The sequence below is a fragment of the Lacerta agilis genome, chromosome 1, assembly GCF_009819535.1.
Source record: "Lacerta agilis isolate rLacAgi1 chromosome 1, rLacAgi1.pri, whole genome shotgun sequence".
Taxonomy (NCBI): Eukaryota; Metazoa; Chordata; class Lepidosauria; order Squamata; family Lacertidae; genus Lacerta; species Lacerta agilis.
In genome coordinates this window covers 63,516,524-63,529,026 of record NC_046312.1, presented here as the reverse complement: position 1 = coordinate 63,529,026, position 12,503 = coordinate 63,516,524, and the positions used below count along the sequence as shown (strand labels likewise).

The 12,503-nt window shown below is 40.4% G+C and overlaps 1 protein-coding gene across 7 annotated transcripts in view; it reads right to left on the bottom strand.

Moving 5' to 3' along the window:
* Window positions 1-12,503, bottom strand: part of KIAA1549L (KIAA1549 like) — a 138,935-nt gene that overhangs the window by 88,459 nt on the left and 37,973 nt on the right. The gene's annotated exons all lie outside the window — the stretch shown is intronic.

The following is a 12,503-nucleotide window of genomic DNA, read 5'->3' as shown; positions in this document are numbered from 1 at the left end:
CGTTCCTGGCTTGTTTGGGAGGAAGGGCAGGGTATAAATTTAATAAATATGGTGTGAAAATGAAAGAGCATTAAAGCTCAGCTGGAATAGACCAAACGTCCATCTATTCCAGTTTCCTTGAGCTTCTGATTAGAAGAACACTCAGTCCAGCCTATATGAGTGCTAAAACAGTTAGCGACCATTATTACTTCTGTTGAGGCTGAATAAAATTTGCTTTTAATGAACATTTATTAAAGTGATCACATAAAACAAAATTCACTAATATACATTAATTTGCAAATGGCAAATCTGCAAAAAATGATTTTTCAGTACAAAGAATATTGGTCTCTAGGTAAGATATGTGACAAACGCTGCAGTATCTCCCAATATATCTTTTTTAAAGAAGACAAGGGTTTATATTAGCCAAAGGCAGAAGTAGCTTCTAGAAGCTTATTGTTCCATATACAGAAAGGTAAGGTACCTTCCCCAGGTAGAGATCTGGGACCTTGTAACTTACTCTTTTGTGCCTAGTTCTGAATCGAGATAAATATGCATCCAGTACACATATATTGTCTGCTATCTGAATGCACCAGCACCCTTGTTTTGTTCTATGCTGCAGCGATGTAGCCATACATTGCACATGGCTGCAATATTGCTAAGTAACAGCAACAACAACAACAACAACAGGTGCCCAACAACAACAACAACAACAACAGGTGCCCAACCCACGCCCAACAGAGGTTCAGTTTGAAATAAACACCTATTGAACAAGTTGTGAATAAATAAAAAAATATTAATTATGGGCTGCATCCAGAGATGCCAGAACAAGACTACACTCATGCAGCAGGGTTTTCCCACTGCTGCAGCCTCTTGGGCCCCAGTGAGCTTCTCCTGAGGCTAGGAGAACCCTCTGAAATTGCATGTGACTGTAGTGCATGGTGCTATAGCAGGAAAGACCTTCATACAAGCAGAAGTGACTCCTGTTCTCCTCCACCCCACCAACCAACCACCCTGCAAAAGTTTACTGGCCTATATTGCGTTTGAGCACAGAATTTAGGTATCCTTGGCACACAACGGCCCTTGGTAACAAATAGGTGCGCCAAAATTTATCTGAGCTTTTTAAAAGGAGAGCAGCCTGCATCTTTGTTGTGTTCATGTAGTTTCCAAATACCCATCAAACATATCGGTAAGCACCACATGCTTCCCTGGAGCAAAGACAAAAAATATATATTAACTATATAATTTAACAGCTGTCCTGATGTTTACTTTCCTGTCTTTGGGATCCATTCATAGCAGATTGGCGTGCCTAACATGTCATAAGACAAAGTTCTTCAGGTGTTTTCACACTTAAAACATTTTTAGCTGACTGCCTTTTTAAAAAATGAAAAAGCAAAGTGTGAAGTAGCAAATATACATTGGTAAACATGAGTATCAGACCAGCACATTTGCCAGGTAACAAAGGCTGGCTAGGGCTCCCTGTCAAGTGTACACAAATATTGTGGAACAGTCACACAAAACCCACTGCTGAGTCTGAGGATTCAAAAGTGAAGTCACAGTTACACTTCAAGTCTCCTCAACACCCTGTAAAAACTGTATAGGGAGGCAGGTAAATATACCCTTAAGACAGAAAAAGGAAAGAAAACCGATGAGCCGAAGAGAAAGTGCACTCACTTGTAGTCAAGGAAATTATTCTGCTACCGGCAAATGCAGCTGCATCATCTGCATAAATGAGAGTTATATTCAGAGAGCAGATGTTCAGGTCCATCATTAGTAAGTATAGCAAATAAACATTGGGTGGAGAGACAGATTCACTCTACCTATTTTAGGGCACTAGTAGCTCATCTGGCTGAAAAGAAGTGCACTGTTCAGGGCATGAGCTTTATCTTTTAAGCATGCCTCTTGGGTCCTAGCACCATTACTTGCACCTCCCCAATTGTTTGGGATAGCTGGATTAGATTCCCGGTGTGTAATATTTGTTTCTTCCCTGCTAAAACCTTTGGGGCATCTCTCCACTGAACTATATTTTCTGTCATAGACTACTATTCACAGACATTTCACAAATAACATTAAATGCATTTGCTGTTGGCTTTCTAAATGCAGTTTCCTTAACCTTTGTTAAATGACATTTGCTTTTCTCTCTTTAAAGCTCTTATTCAATTACTATTAATCAATCTGCCACTTCTAGAAATCACCACAAAACAAGTGTCAGTTACGCTGGAACAAATGTGATTTAAAAATTAGTAACTCCAATGGGAAACAGGGCATTGTCACAACCGTGAAGCGTGCAATGGAGAATACAAATCTGTCAATAAAGGTTAAACATTTCATTCTAAGTGAATTCAGGAGGCCACCTCTTAGAAATAGGTATGAAAAGACCAGTGTGCACAATCTGTTCAAAGTCAGCATAGGTTGAGGGACAGTGCATTGGATTTAGACCTCTGTTTGTAGTAAATGCATAGGGCAGCTGTTGTTGATTATGATAAATAACAATAATATTTAACACTTATAAAATACCCAAAATTAAGACAGCCCATGCCTGCATACTCACCATGTGATAAGACACGATACGAAAGGAAAAAGGAATGGGGAGAGAGAAAGAAAGCATTGGGGTAGTTTGCCCTCTGCCAGCCAATGATATGTTTGCTCGTTTATTTATTTCGCTTGTTAGGCTTTCAGGACAGATCACAAGACGTATTATCCCTATCAACCTTAATGTCCCATTTGCAAATGAGAATTTGTTTTGTTTAACAAGTTTAATCATCAACACCAATCATCAACTGCTTACTGGTTATCATCAACACCGATAAGCTGTTTACATAAAACAGACATTAAATTGCGGGGGAGGGGGGATTCAAAGTAAAAATAAAATGCAAATTATAAAATAAAATTACATATTAAAATACACTTCGGATTTACATGTTGGAGTAGGCTTGCTTAAACAAAAACAAAAAAAGGTTTAAGCAGGCACTGAAAGCTTGGCTGCTAAGGCCTAACATCAATGAGCAGGGGGCTCTAAAGTGCAAGTGCTGCCACGTGGAAGGATCGGCTCCTTTTAAGTGCAGAACAAACGTTACCAGTATGTGGCCCTTGCAAAAGCATCAGTCCCAAGTTGATACATCAACGAGTGAGAAGCTTGTGAAACAATCTTAACTTCCCACAACAAAAAGTGCTATCTGAACAAAAATGTATAATAGGTCATGGGTGAAAAGAAACAACTTCTGCAGTGACCCTCTGAAGCCTAAGCCTTCAAATGTTTCAAAAATGTTTTGAAATTCTCCGAAATGGCTCTCCACAAGCAGAGGAAGGAAAAAAATGAAGCAGTGGAAAATCAGGACTGTCAGAGTCCGTTTTTTGTTTTCCTATTACATTTTATCATAATTTATATTTGGTGTTAACCGCCCTGAGCCTGGCCCTGGCCTGGGAGGGTGGGGTATAAATAAAATATATTGTTGTTGTTGTTGTTGTTGTTGTTGTTGTTGTTGTTGTTGTTGTTGTTATTGGAATCCCAGAAATACTGATCATCGATCCCATTGGATTTGAGTAAACATGTACAGGAATCCTCTGCAAAAAAATATCCCCTACCTACTCAGCATGTCCTAAAGATGAGGTCAGCTTCATATGGCACCAAGAAAGAGGATTCCCCCTGGTAATTGGTTGATTCCGCTGTATTGCAAAAGGGATTCTTCACTTTCTGAAAAAGCTTTAATTGATACGAAAGTGAAGAATAGAAGAAAATGTAGGTCAGTTGCAAGAGCGTGCTGTTCTGAATGGCTTTCCTGCTGCACATTTTAGTAGCACCTTCATGTTCCTAAGCACGACAACTGAACTTCTAAAAAGCAAAACCACCAGGTAACCCCATTAAGTACCTATCTGGGGCCGCAAAATATATGTCAGTATATTGTAAGTCAGATCTCTTTGTAGAGAACAAAGAGATCTGACTTGCTTCCACAGACCTACCGGTACCTTATCTTACTCTTCTTACAATAGTCCCTAAAATATTCCAACCCCCCCCCCCAAAACTCTTAAAACCAATCCATATTGAGTACTGTACTCTGTTCAGATCCATGTTGCGTATTTTACTTACTAAAGGTTGTAGAATAAATCTGCAGCCATAAATTTCAGCCTTCAAAATGCATTAAGCAAGGTCTGCCTGAAGACAAGCTTTGTGCAACACCCCCCCTCCCAAAAAAATTGAACTGCTCTCATGAACAGACATTAATCCAATAAAAGGTTATCTGCCTGGCTCTGTCCTTTTGCCTTTCTGATACCCTAAGACCCAACACTGCAGCAACGCTTCAAGCATTAAAATTATAAAGTAAGATTTCTAAACGATAACCAGGTGCATATAGTAACTGAGTAATGCTGGAAACAAAACATGTACAGAAGAGCTGATGTGTCAGCAGTCGATATGTAGGGCAATAATATGGTGCATCTAATATGGCCACCGCTATGCTGCAGCAACATGGCACAGCTTGCTGGTATTTTATGCTTGCCCTGCATTAACATCAAACGCATGATGATGGCAATGGGGGTGGAATCAATGCAGCAACAATAATGGCTGCTCCCACAGAGTTCTTGACAATTTCACTGGCACCCATCTATCACAACATTGCTGCCATATCAGCCATGTGTGCGTTAGCTGCACCATTCACCCACAGCAATGCCACTTAACTCATTTCATGCCCTTCCCCCAAAGAATGCACAAAGAATGCTGCAAGAAGAGCCGACAACGCCTGCTACATAGTTAACACCACAACACAGCTCTCAGGAGGGCAGATACTGACACTGCAAGTACTGTACCAGCAATCAGCCCAAAATAAGCTGAAATCAATAGTAAGCCCTAACAGCAACAGCCAACCTACAACAACCCCTTTGCCATGGGAAAAAGGCAGGGTCACGGATAGTAAAACAGACAAAGTAGTTAGCTACCTCTCTATATCACAGTATATGGGAGGGTCAGTGCTCCCAATGGAGGGATGTAGAACATAGAATTTCCCAGCCAGGATGTGGGAATACGTTTTAAGGTGCTCCTGCACCTGTTTTCTTTAAGGTAATCTTCCGCGCATAGCAAGGAAGGTAAAGGATCCGGCAGAAGGTTTGCTGCCTGGATCCCTCCGCGCTTGGGGCAAAGCGCGCCAATTTAGTTTTATTAATGATCAGTTAAGAGTTTCCCGCCCAGAAACTAGCCTAGAAACAACGTTGTGGTTGGTTGTTGACGATGTTATGACGATGTTTAACTTCCTAATAAATAGCCTCTGCTCTCTGTAGCGTGTGTGGAGAACACGCGAGACAAGCCAGAGAGAACATCAGTGCGAGACAAGCCAGAGAGAAACCGAAAGAGAAACCAAGCTGCACAGAGCAGTAGAGCGCTTCTTCACCATTGACTGCAGTCTCTTAGTCTTTATTTCTTTTATTTCAAAAAATGTTTATTTGGCCTTCTAAGTTTTGGCCACTATTTAGCTTTGCCTATCTTTCCTATCCGGAAACCTCTGGAACCTTCAGAAACCTTCGGAAACCTTCAGAACTCACGACAACTACCTTCAGGTTCATAGCCAGCGGACCCTTTCACGGCCAGTGGGAGCAGGAACTCCGGGATTACTGGTCGTCCCAGATGCTGGCTATCCCCACACCAGGATAGGCTTTTGGACCTGTGCTTTTTAATTTTTTCATAAATTGTTTAGAGTTAGGGGCAAGTAATAAGGTTGCCAAGTTTGCTGATGAAACTAAATTGTTCAGGGTCATTAAAACAAAAAGAAATTGTGAAGAATCCAATAGAATCCAAAATTGTGAAGAATCCAAACTGAGTGAATGGATGGTAAAATGGCAAATGCAATTCCATAGAAACAAGTGTAAAGTGATTCATGTCAAGGCAAAATATCTTAATTCCACATATACATTAATGGGGGCTGAAGTGGCAGTTATGGCCCAGGAACAAGAACTTGGTTTCATAGTGGATAACTCAATGGTGATGCCAGCCAAGGGTGTGGCAGTTGTAAAAAGGGCAAATTCCACGCTAGTGATCATTAGGAAAGGAACAGAAAATTAAACTGCTAATATTATGGTCAGATGCAGTATGCTTCTGAATAGCGGTTGCTAGAAACTTATAATTTTCTCACAGGCATATGGTTGGCTACTGTGAGAAAATGAGGTGGGCAATTGGTCTGATCCAACAGAATCTTCTTATTTTTTTTGTTTTAAGTTTTGCTTCAATTTCATTATAAATTTGACCCCCTTACCAATATTACAGAGAGCATAAAATTGCTGAAATGAAGAAAATCATTATCAAATGAAAATAAATCACTGCTATGAATGATAATTCTGGTTTTAGAAAACAACAGAACTGTTGCTAGAGTTAGAGACAGCACAACAGAAAGCAGGCTAACATTTTTATACTTCTGTTTTATTGCAACCAGCAGTCACCACTTTAAGATGACAAGGGTTAAATGTCACAATTAATGCTGACATGTTAATGACCTGTTTTTATTTTACTGAACAGTTAATAGAAAAGTTTGCTGCTTTGCAGGTTTATGATGAATCACACCGAAAAAATGACATGGAAATGACATTTTAGGAGACTCTTACTAGGCTTTCTGCTACTGAGAAATAATAGATCATTAACATTCACTTTGACAGTTTTGCCTCCCCATTGGCCTACAAAGGCAATATCCCGCCATTAAGACTATGTTGGCTCCTTCAGTCTTAAAAAAAAAAAATCACTGCAAATGTTCATATGAGCCTATTTTCAGTACAGATTAATAAAATCAGTCATCCCAACTGAAAGCAGAAAGGATGTGAAAATATAGTGGCACAAGCTTGACCAGAGACTGCAAAATACAAGTTAGTAAGTAGCACAAGCAGTCTTGGCATGCAGCTGAGTTCTCTGTTCTCAGGTAACAAATTCTTGGGAGCGGCCACTGCCATTGTCCTGCTTATTTGACGTCTGGGCTCCTGTAGCACCATCACAGTACAGTGGTACCTCTATTTACGGACGCCATTTGCACCCTGAAAAGTTGATAAGTAGAGTGCCGCTTCTGCGCGTGCGCGTGATGCAGTAGAGCGCTCCTGCGCATGCACGAAGCGCACAGAGCACTCCTGTGAATATGCAAAGCACGCAGAACGCTTCTGCGTGTGCACACACAGCGAAACCCAGAAGTATACACTTCCAGGTTTGCCGCGTTCACAACCCGAAAATCCGCAACATGAACCTAACGCACCTAGAGGTATGACTGTAGTCAGAAGCCCTCCGCCCCCCAGAACAGTGGGATGCTGCGATGGGAACCGTTTTCCCTGCTGAATTTCTCTCTCTATCTTTAAGGCACAAGATTCCTGTCCGGGGAAAATGGCTACTAGGATGTATGCAATGTGAACAAATTTACAGCACATTTTGTCACAGCAAAATGTGGATCAACAATTTTGGGAGAGCCAAGCACATCCCATGAGCAGGATGTGGGGAAAGGCTGTTTATAATTTGAGCCTCAGGTGCCAAAGGTTTTGGGTCCTTAAGTAGGGTTTTAAGCAAATAAATATAAAAATGCTTGTGCTGGAGAATCCCACCACTGAGATTTTGTAGGCTATTCATCTGATGAACTTACCGCAGGTCGACAAAGTAATGAATAGACTGAGAAGCAATGGCTCCTGATAGGAAAACCTTGCTAACAAATTTCAATGGACTGCATTGTAGTATTTTTTTAATGATTTAAAATTCTTAAGCATATAAGAACTTTACAAGTATAAACACATAGAAAAAAATGGGAGAGAAAAACTAAGCAGGATACTGTGGCTTTACGTGTATCCTATCTTCCTATCCTACTGAGTTTCAGTATTCAGTATTTTAAGAGTTGCCGTGTGTTAGCTCTAAAGCAGACATAGTGTTTAGAGATTGGAGGATTATACTTTCCCTGCTCAGGATGCTGGCAGGTGAAGCTCCCTTTTTCATCACCACCATAGCACACTAAGTTGGCATTGCCAGTGACCTTTCCACTATAGAATACATCCAAAGTTGCTCTTGTGACAACAGAAGGGTGTTTGATCTCGACATAAAAGGTAAAGGGACCCCTGACCATTAGGTCCAGTCGTGTCCAACTCTGGGGTTGCAGCGCTCATCTCGCGTTAATGGCTAAGGGAGCCGGCGTACAGCTTCCAGGTCATGTGACCAGCATGACAAAGCCGCTTCTGGCAAACCAGAGCAGCGCACGGAAACACCGTTTACTTTCCTGCCGGAGGAGTACCTAATCTAGTTGTACTTTGAGGTGCTTTCAAACTGCTAGGTGGGCAGGAGCTGGGACCGAGCAACGGGAGCTCACCCCATCGCGGCATAGGCCTCTGCTAATAGAAGGAAAGGACATATTTTGTTGATTTCCCCCTCTCCTTCAGCCTTTTGTTTTCAATTAAATATCTGGTTGAGAGTAAGCCTTAGTCTTGAACTAAAAGTTACAGAGCAGATATGGCTACTGTCAAAAGCACCAATCACACTTCTCTGATCCATGCCTGTAGGCAGCAGCAATGCCGCGAAGCCAGGGATAAATTGATAATCTCACATAACTTTTATTTGCTCTAGTGCAGGCCACTTAAGGCAGCTAACATAATATAAATCAAGAAAGAAATTAAAGTATCATCATTATGATCAAAAATTCTCATTTGATACATCTAAGGAGGTGAACTTGAGTCCATTATTATTATTATTATTATTATTATTATTATTATCTCATAATAAATTTGTTATACTCTTTAATATGCTACAGAATCCATTTGTTTTTGCTGCAAGAGACTAACATCATAAGAAAAGTATGGTACACAAATGCCCAGCAACAGCAGGACAGTGGTACCTCAGTTTAAGAACAGCCCTGTTTACGAACTATTCAGTTTACAAACTCTGCAAAACCGGAAGTAGTGTCCCAGTTTGCGAACTTTACCTCGGTCTAAGATCAGAAGCCGAACGGTGGAAGGGCACCAGCAGCGGGAGGCCTCATTAGGGAAAGCACACCTCGGTTTAAGAAGGTTTAAGAACGGACTTCCATAATGGATTAAGTTCATAAACTGAGGTACCACTGTATTGTAAGAAATAACCCAACGACCAACAAACAAAACACATTATCATATGCTCCAAGTATGTAAAAAATTGCCCCCTAAAATAAAACAGCCTGAAGAACTCATTTAAAAATAGATGGGGCCAGCCAAAAAACCCATGTGATGCTGTCCCACATATTACATTCTGTATTACCAAATGTTAGAGTAGAACAGACCAGGCTGCTGCTTTCAGTGGCAGCCACTCATGTGCCATAAAGTCTAGTTGCTTTGAAATGCTTCACTAGTAGAGCAGGAACGTTTACTGCACCTAATAAATGGATCTCATTGCACTTGGCTTACTAAATTTTGGTGTGTATTGTTGTATAAAGCATTCCAGATTTCCAGATTAATTTTGGAGAAAAATTAGCTGTTAGGTGCATTTAGAAAAACTACAGCAGAATACAGAGCTACTCAAAACAGAAGATCGCTGCAGGAAACGAAAAGAAAGGAAAAGAAAGGATAGAGGGTTGGAGTGGGGTATACCAAACACTGCCCTTGGCTATAAAGAAAGCCAGTAACATAGTTTATTATGAGATTTAACTGATTTGAGATGCTGAATACATCTTTGCAGATTTTTCAATTGCAGACAATTCCGTCCACAATTCCGCTTGTTCAGTGCTTTAAAATCATGGGTCCAAGTGCCTTTCCGCTATTCCGGTGCTTTCTAAGCACAGGTCCAAGTAATTTTGCTTTTACCCTGGGAAACCCGCTCTTTAAAAATAAATTGGAACAAATGGCAATCTGCAGAAAACTCAATTGATGTTTGTTTCAATTCAGCACTAAACCCCAGGTTTTCCTGGGGGAAAGCAGTGGGGCAAACAAAAGTGCGGATGAACCCATAAATGACTATCCTTCATGCTTTTGCTAAAGAGTGTTCTCTCATTTCTTCCAATTCCAATTAACTTCAGAAACAAACTAGATGTGATGGCAACAGACCCACTTGTCACAATCACACTGCCTTCAATTTCCCAGAAAGCACAAGTGCAGTATGGGTGAGCTGACATGCAGAATATGAACTGTGTCCTATATTCATATCTTCTCCCCTTAAAAAAACCACTTGTCCCCAACCTCATTTTTTTTCACAAGGGGGCTTTGTTGTCATAAGTAATCCTCACCTAAATAAAAATGGCTTGTGGGAAGAAAATGGGGCTTTCTTGCCACCCCTTCTCCTCTGAAGCGCCCTGAAAATCTGCTCTAGTAGGTTCAGGGACTCTCTGGAAAAGAATAGTGTGTGTTGGATATGTCTGTGACAGAAAATGAGAAACCAGGTATTCCTTCTGCTGTTTGGATGCAAGCCACTAGTTTTTGCAAAATAGGTACTGACTGAAAGAAACTGGTGAATCAGGAGGACCCTGCAAGATATATTAAAAAAAAAAAGCTAGTATGCAATGTTTTATAAGTACTGCACATTCCATTTTTAGAACATACAGAACAGGTACAGACTAAAAATATAATTTATAATGCACCTATAAAATCTGGAGATGAAGAAGATATTCTTTATTACAGGCTGAACCTGATGTTTGAAAAGAGATGCTAGATCCAGCTAGCTCTTCTCAAATGTGCCTACGTGCAGTATTAGTACATAGTACTGATGTACTTCCACAAAATGTACTTCCTTCCTACTGATACCCTGATAAATTATTTGTTCTCACTTCTGTGCCTACTTTCCACTGAAGAAATATTTATCATACTACCGAGCTTTGGTATAATTTCATCCATCTGCTTCCTGTGGCATATTTATTATTACTGTTAAAATCAATACCATCACAAATGCCATCACTGAAATCAAGGTCAGGCATTTTGCCTGGTCCTGGAGACAAACATTTCAGTATTCTTTTCCTTTTAGACCTCTTCTCATTAATCAGTCCATTTCCACAGAGAGCAGGAAGCTCAGTTATTAGTTTTCTCTCTATTCTATTTCTCACCATAGCACAAAAAAACTGATCAAGAATTTAACTTTATGAGTCCACATATTCCCTTATGAAATCATCTCCAGGACTTCAAAATCTCCCTGAAATTGCCATTAAATTTAATAATAAGAACACTATACATGGGTAAAGGTAAAGGGACCCTTGACCGTGAGGTCCAGTTGTGAACTACTCTGGGGTTGCGGCGCTCATCTTGCTTTACTGGCCGAGGGAGCTGGCGTTTGTCCATAGACAGCTTCCGGGTCATGTGGCCAGCATGAATAAGCTGATTCTGGCGAACCAGAGCAGCGCACGGAAACGCCTTTTACCTTCCTGCCGGAGCAGTACCTATTTATCTACTTGCACTTTGACGTGCTTTCGAACTCCTGGGTAGGCAGGAGCTGGGACTGAACAACAGGAGCTCACCCTGTCGCAGGGATTTGAACCGCCGACCTTCTGATCAGCACAGGATAATTAAGATTAATGTTTCTATGATTTGTTCAAATCAAAGAAGTTATGATACAATGGGGACAGGATGTGGGAAAGCCAATTATGTTGGAAAAGTGGGAAAACCTGTGGAACAGAGATAGCAAATTGACTCCAAACTATGATATTAAAGCAAATATATTAAAGATGTAATTCAGATGGCACTTGACACCTGTCAAGCTGGCCAAAATGTACAAAAATGTAAGTAACCAATGCTGGCGATGTAAAAAAGAAGTAGGGACTTACTTGCACATGTGGTGGTTTTGTAAGGAGATTAAAGTGTTCTGGGAGATGGTGTACAAAGAGTTTAAAAAAAAAGATCAAATATCCTTTCAAGAAGAGTGTGGAGACTTTCCTCTTAGGAATGGTGGACAGTGAATTCCAGCCAAAAGATAGACATATAATCATGTACGCCACGGTCTCGGCAAGGCTACTGATAGCAAAGAATTGGAAGTCTCAAATAATACCAGAAAAGGGGGATTGGCAGTTAAAAATGTTAACATACTATAATTTGGCATTAAAATACGAGGAAATAAAAGGAATAAGTGAATCAGAAAGAGAGAGAAACTGGAAATTACTTAAGGATTATTTTAAATTATATGTTGAAAAAGACGATCTCCTGGCAGATTGGTAAAGGCCCAAACAATTGAGATAAAAGGGAATATGACTAGATAAAAGGCCATGCGGACAGATGAAGGAATGATATAAACGCAGTGGTGGGTATGCTGAGAGGTAACAGCTGGGGAGGGAGGGAATTCAGAGAGGGGAGGGGAGGGGAGGGAAGAGGGAAGGGGAGGGAAGGAAAGAGGAGATAATCGAAATGTACACTGTATTCTTTTTGGCTATGTAAATTATCTTTTATTATGATTGTCTCTTTTTTTTACATTGTAATGTTTTGGAAAGAAATAAAGGCAATTTATCATTAAATTTATTTATTTTTTTAAAAAAGGGAAAAAAATAAAAAAGATTAATGTTTCTAGCCAAATATTTTCAAGCTGTCTGACATCTGGATAACCTGCTCCAACAGCCAGCAGGAAAGGTCATTTGCAGCCAGGTGAGGGAGCA